Source organism: Rhineura floridana, chromosome 1 (genome assembly GCF_030035675.1).
Source record: "Rhineura floridana isolate rRhiFlo1 chromosome 1, rRhiFlo1.hap2, whole genome shotgun sequence".
In the NCBI taxonomy this organism is placed as follows: Eukaryota; Metazoa; Chordata; class Lepidosauria; order Squamata; family Rhineuridae; genus Rhineura; species Rhineura floridana.
In genome coordinates this window covers 252,736,430-252,748,731 of record NC_084480.1, presented here as the reverse complement: position 1 = coordinate 252,748,731, position 12,302 = coordinate 252,736,430, and the positions used below count along the sequence as shown (strand labels likewise).

The 12,302-nt window shown below is 46.8% G+C and overlaps 1 protein-coding gene across 3 annotated transcripts in view; it reads left to right on the top strand.

The window, feature by feature from the left end:
• KLHL14 (kelch like family member 14) overlaps positions 1-12,302 on the top strand; it is a 116,348-nt gene that overhangs the window by 62,376 nt on the left and 41,670 nt on the right. The gene's annotated exons all lie outside the window — the stretch shown is intronic.

The window sequence follows — 12,302 nt, the reverse complement described above, 5'->3', positions numbered from 1 at the left end:
TAGGTATGCCCAAAGGCTCACATGCATCTCGTGGGACCTTTAGACGTTTATCTTCTCTTGAACAACACAGAGAGAGAATGTGATATGCTAAGGTGTGTTTTTACTTTAGAAACTCCAAAAACAGGTTTACCATGTGGTTGGGCAGCTGCTGTCTGAAAAACAAAAGTCCCACCCCTGATAGAGCTGGCAATGTAGTTCTCTGAATTGTGACCATGATCTTTCAAAGTTATATTTTGTAACTAGAACATTTTTTTAAATTAAAGTAAATTTTTAAAGAACTTCCCCCCCCCCTCTTATTCCCTTGCAACTTTTGCTTGTCTTTGGGGTGATCATAATACGGATCATATTATATGTTCAGTCCTCTATCAATTCTGCCCTTCCTACGCATCTAGGATTTTTAAACAAATAGATTGCCCAGATTCTGCTGCCCCTTAGCTCACCAAGAAGTATGCCCAGCAGCATGAAAGCCACTTCTGTGTGGTGCAGTGGCATTCTGCGAGGGTGCATATGTGACTTGTTTTAATCTAAACTGGAAATGTTAATTTGAAAAGCAGTATAAAACTGTTTTAAATAAAATAACATAATCACACAAGTAGGGCTGATCACATCAATCTTTCACATGGAATTGGCATTCTGTGAGGAGGTAACAGTTATTCACGTGAGCAATCCGCCCATCTTATTTGTTACTACAGTTGTATCTACCTTCATGACCGAGCGGAGATTTGAACCCTGGTCACCCAAGGTCCCAGTCTGACATTCTAACCCCTACATTGTACTGGCTCTCACTACATCTTCAGACGCATGCTTCTGCAATATGTTGCAGGGGGAACAGCTGCAGCACTAGGGGACTGAAGCAGACCTGCCCTGGGAGTGAGTATCTGGCATCTGGGTGCTTGCTACTAGCTCCTTTGGGCCGCTGTCTGTCCAGACAGCTGAAGTCCCTGGTAAGTGCTGCAAGGACTGGGACCCCCTGCCTGCTCCAGAGAGAGGCTGCAGTTAATCTCGCAGCCTCTTGCTACAGCTGATGGCTGGGCCCCTTAGGGAGTTCCGAGGGCGAAGGCGCTACCCCCCTTCTATTACTTGTTTTTTTTTAATGTGTTCTCTGTTAAACCAGTCTAGAGGAGACTGGTGGTGGGGAGGGCGTGTGGTGCATGTGTAGTTCCTGCACAGGGTGAGAGCCTGTGCAGTAAACTGAATGATAGGAGAAAGTCGCCAGATGCCTTCAGAGTGAGAGTCTGTAACTGTCAGAAGGCTGGCCCTCCCTGAGTGTGAAACAGGAGGGGGAGTAGATGGGCCCTGTGTGAAAAAGTTTGAATGGGTGTGACTGTTCCCAGTCCTCGCAGAGGCTTACTGGGATAATTCGCTCCACAGGCTTTGTTGGTGGGCTCGTGTTGGGCCCATACTAGATGTTTAGGAGGAGTCTTAGTACGGAGAAATATGGGTGATGCCACCCCAATTTCAGTGATTACGGGCAGAGGGAGGGAAATACAGCCGTGGGGAGGTGGTGAATTAGCATAGAAGGCAAATGCAAGGCTATCTATGCCTTGTTCCTTGCTGCCACTCCTCTCATGGATGGGTTCCTTGTTGCTCATCTGCTGTGCACAATGGCCTGTGTGTGTTGTTGTTTAACGCCATATTGGAACATAATAAGACCACTCTCATCCATGACTTGATCGTGGATGAAGGTGCTGATTTGGTATGCATTACCGAGACCTGGGTGGGTGAGCTTGGAAGAGTTGATCTGACCCAGCTTTGCCCACCTGGATACTTGGTGCAGCAACAGCACAGGATGCAGGGACGGGGAGGAGGAGTTGCTGTGGTCTACAGAACTTCCATTTTTGTCACCAGGAAACCACTCTGTCTTGGAGCTGGCTGTTAGGGCCTGCACCTGGTGTTGGGCCGAGGAGACAGTAAACTAGGGTTGCTGCTGGTGTATTGCCCACCCTGCTGCCCGGCAGCTTCTCTGACCGAGCTGGTGGAGGTCATCTCGGCTGTGGCAGTGGAGGAGCCTAGAACGATAGTGTTGGGTGATTTCAATGTCCATGCTGAGGCTGCCTCTAGTGTTCCGGCTTGGGACTTCATGGCCTCCATGACGACCATGGGGCTGTCTCAAGTTGTTATTGGCCCAACACGTAGGGCAGGGCACACCCTCAACTTGGCTTTTGTTCCAGATGGAGGAAGGGGTGGTCTGGAGCTAGGGGGATGGATGTCACCCCATTTTCATGGTCAGATCACTTCCTGGTGAAGTTTAGACTTATGGCTCCAATCCTTCCCTGCAGGGGTGGTGGACAGATTAAGATGGTCCGCCCCTGGAGCCTAATGGAATCCACTGGATTCCTGAATGTCCTGGTGGAGTTCCCAGTAGATAGAGCAGGTGACCCTGTTGAAGTCCTTGTCACGCTGTGGAACAGCGAGGCGCGTCGGGCTCTTGACACGGTTGCCCCCGAGCACCCTCTCCGGCACTGTGGAGCCTGGCTTGCACCTTGGTACACCAGTAAGCTAAGGACAATGAAACGCAGGATGACAGCTAGAGCGCAAGTGGCAAAAGACGTTCTGTGAGGCTGATTGGGCACAAGTAAAACATCATAACTGTGCCTACTGTGTGGCAGTGAGGGCGGCGAAGAAGGCCCACTTCTCTGCCTCCATCACATCCTCAAGTAGCCATCCAGTGGAGCTTTTCCGTGTTGTCAGTTGACATCAACTCCAGGAAATGGAGTCTTAGACCCTTCAGAGGCCCACTGTGAATTGTTTGCAAGGCACTTTGGGGGTAAAGTTGCTTGCCTCCATAGCAGTCTTGATGCCCCATCCACATCTACTGTAGTCCCCAATAAGGTGTCCAGGGCAGCGTCTGCTGCAACTGCTTGGAAATGGTTTCAGTTGATGTGGCCTGATGACATGGACAAGGTGCTTGCGATAATGCGGCCAGCAACATGTCCTCTCGACCCTTACCCTTCTTGGCTTATTAAAGCTTGCCGAGGGGGTCTGACCGTGTGGATCCAGGGTGTGGTCAACAATCATTGGGGGAGGGAGTGGTTCCAGCTGCCTTGAAAGACATGGTGATCCGGCCACTCCTGAAAAAGCCCACCCTGGACCCATTGGTTTGTGGCAAATCCCCCCTTCTTAGGGAAGGTGATTGAGAGGGTTGTGGCGCAGCAACTGCAAGCACTATTGGATGAAACAGATTATCTTGACCCATCCCAGTCTGGTTCAGGCCTGGTTATGGGACTGAATTGGCCTTGGTCGCCCTGATGGATGACCTTTATTGAGAGAAGGACAGGGAGTGCGACCTTGTTATTCTTACTTGATCTCTCAGTGTCGTGTCCAGGGCTGGACTCAGAAATCACACCAGTCGATGAAAGCAATTCAGTTTTTATTGGTGTAATATCCAGACAGAGACTACGTCTCCTTATGAAGCAACACAATACACGTGTCCTGCGACATGCAAGAGAGTTGACAGAACAAGGAATTTCTGCCCCCCCTTCTCCTTATTAAGGGGGCTTTCTGGCGCGAATTCTCTCACTCCACCTTAGGACAATTTCTTCCCCGCCCCTTCTCTCTCTCCCCCTGACCCGTTTTTCCCTTCTCCGGGTTCTTGGTGAGGGTGGAAGTTCTGCCTCCCCCTCCTCTTCTGAAGATTCTGTTTCTGGGATTGGAGAAAGGGGAGGGTGAGCGTCATGCCCATCAGACTGACTTTTCCCTGGCTGAGGAGGGAGTGGAATCCCCCCTCCTTCTTGGTCTAACGGCTCAGTGAGGGGGATGAGCGTGGGAAATTCCTGAATAATGTCTGTTGGAGTTTCAAGGCCTCTGCGGTCGCTGGGCAACACTATCTCTGAGAGTTCTCCTCCCCCTCTTCACCCAGCTCTGAGAAAGTGATCTCCTCCTCATCCTCTGAAGTGCTAAGGTCCCAATCCTGCATCCTGACACTCAGCAGCATTTAATTGTTGTTTAAGCACCTGCTGCACGGCCTGTAATTCCTGCAGAAATTCTCCTGCTGCAGGCACCAGCACATTTGATGCACTACTAGGGAATGCCTTGGGGTGGAACCCATAGTTAGCAAAGAAGGGTGTCTGTCCAGTGCTAGTATGCAAGGAGTTATTATAGGCAAACTCTGCAAAATGCAAATAGGAAACCCAGTCATTTTGTTGATACAAAACATAACAACGTAAATACCTTTCCAAGACCGCGTTCAGCCTTTCCGTCTGCCCGTCCATCTGAGGATGATGAGCAGAAGAAAGTTTTAACTCCGTCTGCAACTGTTTCCAAACCGCTCTCCAAAACTTAGCTGTGAACTGGGTTCCTCGATCTGAGACTAAACTGTTTGGCAGCCCATGTAAACGGTAAATTTCCTTTATGAACAACTTGGCTGTTTCTTTAGCTTCTAAGGCCCCTGAGCAAGGGAGGAAATGAGCCATTTTTGTGAGGGAATCCACTATGACTAGGATGGCCGTCATTCCTTGGGACCTTGGTAAATCAGTTATAAAATTCATGGATAAATCTTTCCAGGGTTCATTCGGAGTAGGGAGGGGCTCCAACAATCCGGTAGGCCTTCCCGTGTCTGTTTTTGCTCGCATGCATACAGCACAGGATTTTACATAGTTTTCAATGTCTCTGCGCATTTGAGGCCACCAAAAGTCCTTGCCTACATTCTGTATGGTCTTAAAGATGCCAAAGTGTCCCGCTGTGACAGTCATGACATTGACGCAGGATTCTGAGTCTTAGCTCTCCCTTTGGCACATATCTGGCGGCGTTACGCCACAACAGCCCATCTTTCCAATGGAAGTTTACTTCTGGCCCCTGGCTCTGTTCCATCTCCTGAATGTACTGTTGCGTGTATGGATCCTCCTTTTGTGCCTTTCTGAGCTCCTCTTCCCAAGATGGTTGACAAGATCCCAGCACCATTTTCTCTGGCGGAACCACGTACTGGGGTTGGTTGTCAATCTCACCTCCTTTGTATTGTGGCTGTCTGGACAGGGCATCTGCTCTCTGATTTTTTTCATGGGCATGGTAAATAATCTTGAAGTTAAACCTGGTAAAAAACTGCGACCAACGTATCTGCCTCTGGTTCAACTTCCGGGCTGTCTGTAGACTCTCCAGGTCCTTGTGATCTGAACGTACTTCTATCTGATGTTGAGCCCCCTCTAAGTATTGCCTCCAATTTTGAAAGGAATCCTTAATGGCTAGTAATTCTTTTTCCCACACTGTGTAGTTCTTTTCAGCATCCCTCAGTTTTCTGGAGAAGTACGCGCAAGGGTGTAGCTCTGTTCCTTCCCCATTTCCCTGTAAGAGGACCCCCCCGATGGCAAAGTCTGAAGCATCTGCTTCCACAACGAAAGGGCGGGTAGGGTCAGCGAAGCGCAAGATGGGCTCAGAGGAAAACTTTACCTTCAACTCCTCAAAGGCTCTCGCAGCGTCCTCTGTCCATTGAAATTTCTTTTTACCCCTTAGGCAGTCAGTGAGAGGGGCTGTTAACTTGGAAAAGCCTGGAATGAACTTTCTGTAGTAGTTGGCAAACCCCAAAAAACGTTGTACATCCTTTTTAGTGGCTGGTTGCCCCCAATCCAATATACAACTCACTTTTTCTGGGTCCATTTCCACTCCTTCAGCTGAGATGCGATACCCAAGGAAGTCCAAAGACTTGAGGTCAAATCCACATTTCTCTAGCTTAGCATACAGATGATTCTCTCTCAGTCTCCTCAACACAGTTTTCACATGCTGATCATGGTCTTCTTGGTTCTTTGAGAACACCAGGATATCATCTAAGTAACAGATTACGTACGTGTCCAACAGGTCTCTAAACACGTCGTTCATGAACTTTTGAAACACGCCTGGGCTTCCACAAAGTCTGAATGGCATGACCAGATATTCAAACTGTCCATAAGAGGTCAAAAATCCTGTTTTCCATTCATGTTCCTCCTTCATCCTGATCAGATTATATGCCCCTCTTAAATCCAGTTTCGTGAAAATTTTTGCAGAGCGCAGTCGGTCTAACAGCTCTGAGATCAGGGGCAGTGGGTAGCTGTTAGGGATGGTGATTTGATTCAATGCACGATAATCGTTACAAGGCCTGAGCTCCCCCCCTTCTTCTTTACAAACAACAGGGGCGCTCCAGCGGGGGACTGTGAGGGACGTATGAATCCTCGCTTCAGGTTTTTTTCCAGAAATTCCTTCAGGGCCCCTCTCTCATTCTCTGTAAGAGAGTAAATTCTTCCCGATGGAATGCTGGCTCCTGGCACGAGATCAATCGCACAGTCATAAGGGCGGTGGGGGGTAACGTCTCTGCCTCTTTTTCATCGAACACATCTCGAAATTCTTCATACTTCGAGGGAAGGGTTACTTGCTTGGCCTCCTGCACTGATCCAGCCAACGTGTCGGGTTTTTTTTCTGCCTGACAGTTTTCCTGGCAATACTGAGAAGTGAACCACACCCAAGCGTCCTTCCACTTTATCTGTGGGTCATGCTTGACTAACCAAGGCATCCCTAGGATCACATCAAAGGTCGAAAGGTCTGTTACGTACAGCGAAATGAACTCCTCATGCCCTGGGATCTGCAGTTTCAATTTCTCTGTTGCTCTCGTTACCCCCCCTCCTTTCAGGGGCCTCCCATCTATGGTCTCCACCGGCAAGGGGGTGTCCAGTTTCCATTGGGAAATTCCGTAATGTTTTGCTAGCTCTGCATCAATGAAATTTGTGGTTGCTCCACTATCAATTAATGCGGTGGAGTTAAACATCACTCCTTTGGAAGTTGTAATCCGAATTGGCAATACCAAGACTCCTCTTGATGGGGGTGTTGCCAGCTGAGGCCCTTTGTCCAATGTAGCCCCCAGTCCACAGGCCTGTACATGGACTGGGTTCTCTAGTTTCCCGCCGTCTCTGTTTTTTAGTACACAATCTCTAGCCACATGGCCCGGTTTTGAACAATAGAAGCATAAACGTTCTTTACGACGCCTCTCCCTTTCTTCTTCCGATAGCTTCGGCCTGGCCCCTCCCTGTCCCTCAGTCACATTGCCTGATGTTCCTGGGGTCAGAAGGGTCTTACTGCGAGATGCTGAAACCGAATATCTCTGGACCTCCTGTTTCTTTTCCAGGCGCCTTCCTTCCAACCGATGGTCGATCTGTAGGCATAGCCGAATCAGTCCAGGCAAATTATATGGGGGGGAGGTTCTAGCCAATTCATCCAGGACTTCAGAGCTCAGTCCACTCCTATACATGAACATCAAGGCTGCATCATTATAACCAGTTTCCTGGGACAAAATCTTAAAAGCGTTGGTGTACTCTGACACTGTTCCTTTCCCTTGCTTCAAGGCTCCCAACTGCCTGGCCACCGTCGCCGCCCTTTGAGGGTCCTGGAACATCTCAGTCATGGCTCGTATAAAGTCTCTATACCTTCCCAAAAGGCCATCCTTTTTGACCAGGTACAGAGTTACCCACTTGGCAGCTTCTCCTTCCAAGAGACTAATGACGAACGCCACCTTGGCAACATCACTGGGAAACTCTGTGTTTCTGATGTCCAAATAGAATTCACACTGAGCCACGAAGGTGGAGAGCTGTTCACTCTGTCCCGCATATTTAGGTGGTAATCCTATAGGGATCTTCACCACAGCTGACAGAGGGGCTGCTCGCATCTGATCTACTGTGGTTCTCAGCGCCTGATTGTCAGTCTTCAAAGTCCTGACAGCCGCTAACAAGGTTTGAACATCTGCCTGTAAATCCGCCACATTGGTCCTCAGCCGTCTCACTTCTTCCGTCTCAGAAGTGGGATTTGTTCCCCCTGCTCCCTTCTCCATCTTGTCGTGTTCAAGCGGTGGGAGCGTTGAGGGTGAAGTTGGTGGTTCTGTCAATCTGTTGTGTCCAGGGCTGGACTCAGAAATCACACCAGTCGATGAAAGCAATTCAGTTTTTATTAGTGTAATATCCAGACAGAGACTACGTCTCCTTATGAAGCAACACAATACACGTGTCCTGCGACATGCAAGAGAGTTGACAGAACAAGGAATTTCTGCTCCCCCTTCTCCTTATTAAGGGGGCTTTCTGGCATGAATTATCTCACTCCGCCTTAGGACAATTTCTTCCCCGCCCCTTCTCTCTCTCCCCCTGACCCGTTTTTCCCTTCTCCGGGTTCTTGGTGAGGGTGGAAGTTCTGCCTCCCCCTCCTCTTCTGAAGATTCTGTTTCTGGGATTGGAGAAAGGGGAGGGTGAGTGTCATGCCCATCAGACTGACTTTTCTCTGGCTGAGGAGGGAGTGGAATCCCCCCTCCTTCTTGGTCTAACGGCTCAGTGAGGGGGATGAGCGTGGGAAATTCCTGAATAATGTCTGTTGGAGTTTCAAGGCCTCTGCGGTCGCTGGGCAACACTATCTCTGAGAGTTCTTCCTCCCCCTCTTCACCCAGCTCTGAGAAAGTGATCTCCTCCTCATCCTCTGAAGTGCTAAGGTCCCAATCCTGCATCCTGACACTCAGCAGCTTTTGATACCATTGCCCATGGTATCCTTCTGGGCCGACTTGGTGAGCTGGGTATTGGAGGCACTGTTTTACAGTGGTTCCAATCCTATCTCCAGGGTCGTTCTCAGAGAATAGCATTGGGTGACTGTCTTTCGGCCCCCTGGCAGCTGTACTGTGGGGTGCTGCAGGGTACCATCTTGTCCCCCATGCTGTTTAACATCTATATGAAGCCCTTGGGAGCAGTCCTCAGGAGATTTGGAGTGAGGTGTCAGCAGTATGCTGATGATACCCAGCTCTACTTCTCCGTAACATCCAAATCAGGAGAGGCCATGCAAGCCCTGGACCGCTGCCTGGACACGGTAGTGGACTGGATGAGGACCAATAAACTGAGTCTGAATCCTAGCAAGACGGAGGCACTGTGGGTTCGTGGTTCCCATGTTTGGATTATTGGTCAGTTGCCTGCTTTGGATGGGGTCGTACTCCCTCTGAAAGAGCAGGTCCGTAGCCTGGGGGTGCTCCTGGATCCATCTTTGTCGCTAGAGGTGACCTCAGTGGCTAGGAGTGCCTTTTACCAGCTTTGGCTGGTGAGACAGCTGCGGCCGTTTCTGGACTGGGATAGCCTGACCACTGTTGTCCACACACTGGTAACCTCCAGGCTGGATTACTGTAATGTGCTCTATGTAGGGCTGCCCTTGAGGTTGATCCGGAAGCTGCAGCTGGTGCAAAATGCGGTGGCGAAACTGCTCACTCGGGCAGGGTATCGCCAACATGTCACCCCGCTGCTGAAAGAATTGCACTGGCTTCCCATTTGCTACCGGGCCAAGTTCAAGGTTCTAGTACAAAGCCCTATACAGCTTGGGACCAGGATACCTGAAAGACCATCTTACACCTTATATACTCAGTTGATCACTGCGCTCTGCAGGTGAGGGCCTCCTGCAGGTACCATCTTATCAGGAGGTTCGTACTGCACAATATAGGAAACGGACCTTTAATGCGGCGGCACCTACCCTGTGGAATTCCCTCCCCTTGAATATTAGGCAGGGGCTATCTCTGCTATCTTTTCGGCGCCTTTTGAAGACCTTCCTCTTTCAACAAGCCTTTTAAGTTGAGACCTATCCCATTCTGTGTCTGTGTTAGAATTGCTTGTTAATATGTTTTTTTTATAATATGTTTTAACCCTTTTTTAAAAAATGCTTTTAAAGCTTTTTAAAAAATGTTTTTAATGTTGTTTTGTTTTAATGTACCTTTTCGGCACCTTGTGAAGACCTTGCTTTTTCAACAAGCCTTTTAAGTTGAGACCTATCCCAGTCTGCGTCTATGTTAGAATTGCTTAATGTGTTTTTAATAATGTTTTTAACACTTTTTTAAAGTTGTTTTTTAATGTTTTTAACGCTGTTTTGTTTTAATGTATTTTAAGATCTGTTTTTATGGCGTTTTAAAGTGTTTTTAGCGCTTTGTTTGCTGCCCTGGGCTCCTGCTGGGAGGAAGGGTGGGATACAAATTAAATAAATAATAATAATATGTTATCACACTACTATGAAGTGGTTGCCATGCTTCTGGGTATGCAGTTGAAGGATGCTGCAATATTACAGGAAAGGGGCATGGACTCTGCTCTGAGCTGCTTCTTAACAAATATTAAGGGTCCCATTTCAATGCTAATGTAGTTGATGTGGTATTTTGTGGTGGATTAAAATAGAAGCAGAACTTATTTTTAATAATTTCATACAGTCTGAAGCTGGATTACACAAGCTGTGAGGCACAACAGATCACCAGTCATGTGTTGTGGCCTGCTTCCTAGCAGGCAGCAAAAAAAAGGATACTCTACAGGGCCACCGTACCTGCCTAGTGAACTGCTACCAAGTTGTTCAGGCCACATTTTAATGGATAGGGTTGTAATAATGCATGGAACAATGCCATTACATTTCATTTTCAGAAGAAAGAGCTTATTTGTGGGCTCACATCTCAGACTTGATCCTTTTATAAATTAACACAGCGGCTGTTGTGAACTAATGCAAATATAAATTGACACATGAAATCCAGCCATTTTACCAATCAGTAAGTTTTTAAAACATATAGTTCTTAACCCTCATCTTCCAAAATATCTCATTGACTTACATGGAACTACTTGTGTAAGTAATTTGAAGATGAACAGTGTCTAGGTCTGGCTGCTTAATGGCTGTATTAGAACTACCAGCAATAAGTAACACTAATTAATGCATTTTCACTAAACCTAGCTGCCTAACAATTGCTTTTGCTTGGACAGCTGTATGAGCACTGACTATGAAAATTATATTTGACCTTTACTGGAAGCTAAATATGCACCTTGCTTATTCATCACTGCCTTGGCTAAATAAATAAGTAAAAGAAATAAAAATCAGTAAGAAGCTTAAACGAGACTACTTGATCTGTAAGCAAATGTGTCTTAAACAAGAGAGCTTCACATATTTCTTATTATTTGCATACGCTATACAGCTTTGAGTGCATTGAGAAAAAGAAAAGATGATAAAACAAATGAAATGAGAGATATATCACCCAAAATAATCCAAGTGTGAGATAGATGCCTCTTTTTTGGCACTGGCAAAAGAGCACAAAGTAAAAGCTGGCCCTGAGTCATATTGATTTCCCACTGCACTGGTTTCCTAAGTGCTCTGTTGATCCGTTTCAAGCAATTAGTTCCCTGCCTGTACATGCACATCACCTCCCCATTTGTCCTCACCTAGATTTAAGGTTCGCATATGATGAGCTGAACAAGGACATTATTTTTCCTACTGGTGACACCGGGCCAGAACTACTGCATGTAGTTTGATAACTAAACCTGTGTAAGTATGCATTTCAACATACAATTTTTAATAGTTTTGCATACTACAGAGCAATGCATATTATGGCATTAAAATTGCCTAATTTTGTATTACAGCTCTAGCCTTGGAAAAAATGAAACGTGGAAGGGGGATTCTGCTTCTTTCCCCTCCCCAATAATAGTCCCATCCTCACAAATAAGAGGATATTGCAACTCTGGTAAACAGTTTGATCTTTCAACAAAAGGCTTCCTGATTAGATGGATGGAAAATATCTGATTGTGCTGCTAATGACATTGTACAGGAAATTAAGCTTATACATTTGGGGAAGGCATTAAATCAGCAGGACCTTAATTTAAAAACTTTAAATTGTATGGAAATGCAGCTTGCTCATTGCTGTGTAAGAGAAAGCTACTGAATACTTTTGACTCTTATGAAAATGTTGCCAACTGAACAAAGCTTGGCTGAAGAGGTTTTGTTTTGTTTCTGTATTGTTTTTTAAACAAATGCTATTTACAGGACACTGTTGCAGGTTTAGCTATATCTCCATTTTGCTTCAAAGTCACAAACCAGCTGCAAGGTACATTGTTAGTACTTCAGCCACAGCATACCTGGGGTGTGGAGATTACTCAGCCAAAAAGCTATGTAATAGTCCACAACACTACTGTGACTGGCTGGTGAAGTCACAGTCGGCTGCCCATCAGGAACTTCAAGCCTGTAGGAGCTGTTATGACAGCTTCTGCGTGTCACAAAGAGCACCAGCAACAATAGTCTCTGGGCTGTGTGGTCTTAAGATCCTAAGCATGCCTGGTGTTCTTTGGGGTTTAGATGCAAGTGCTGGTGCTGAAGAGATCAGCACATCATAGCACAGTTGCAGATAGTGCCCTTAGAGCACCGAAACATGCCAGCAAGCAGATATGTGGGAAATAAATTGGTAGCGATTTAATCTGGTTATTTTTCCAGTGCTTTTAAAACAAGGTAGTTTTTTTTACTAATATTGGATATCAGCAGTATTTAAATCACTGGCCAAAATGTACTAGAACTGAAGCGAAATTACATTATGCCTGAAT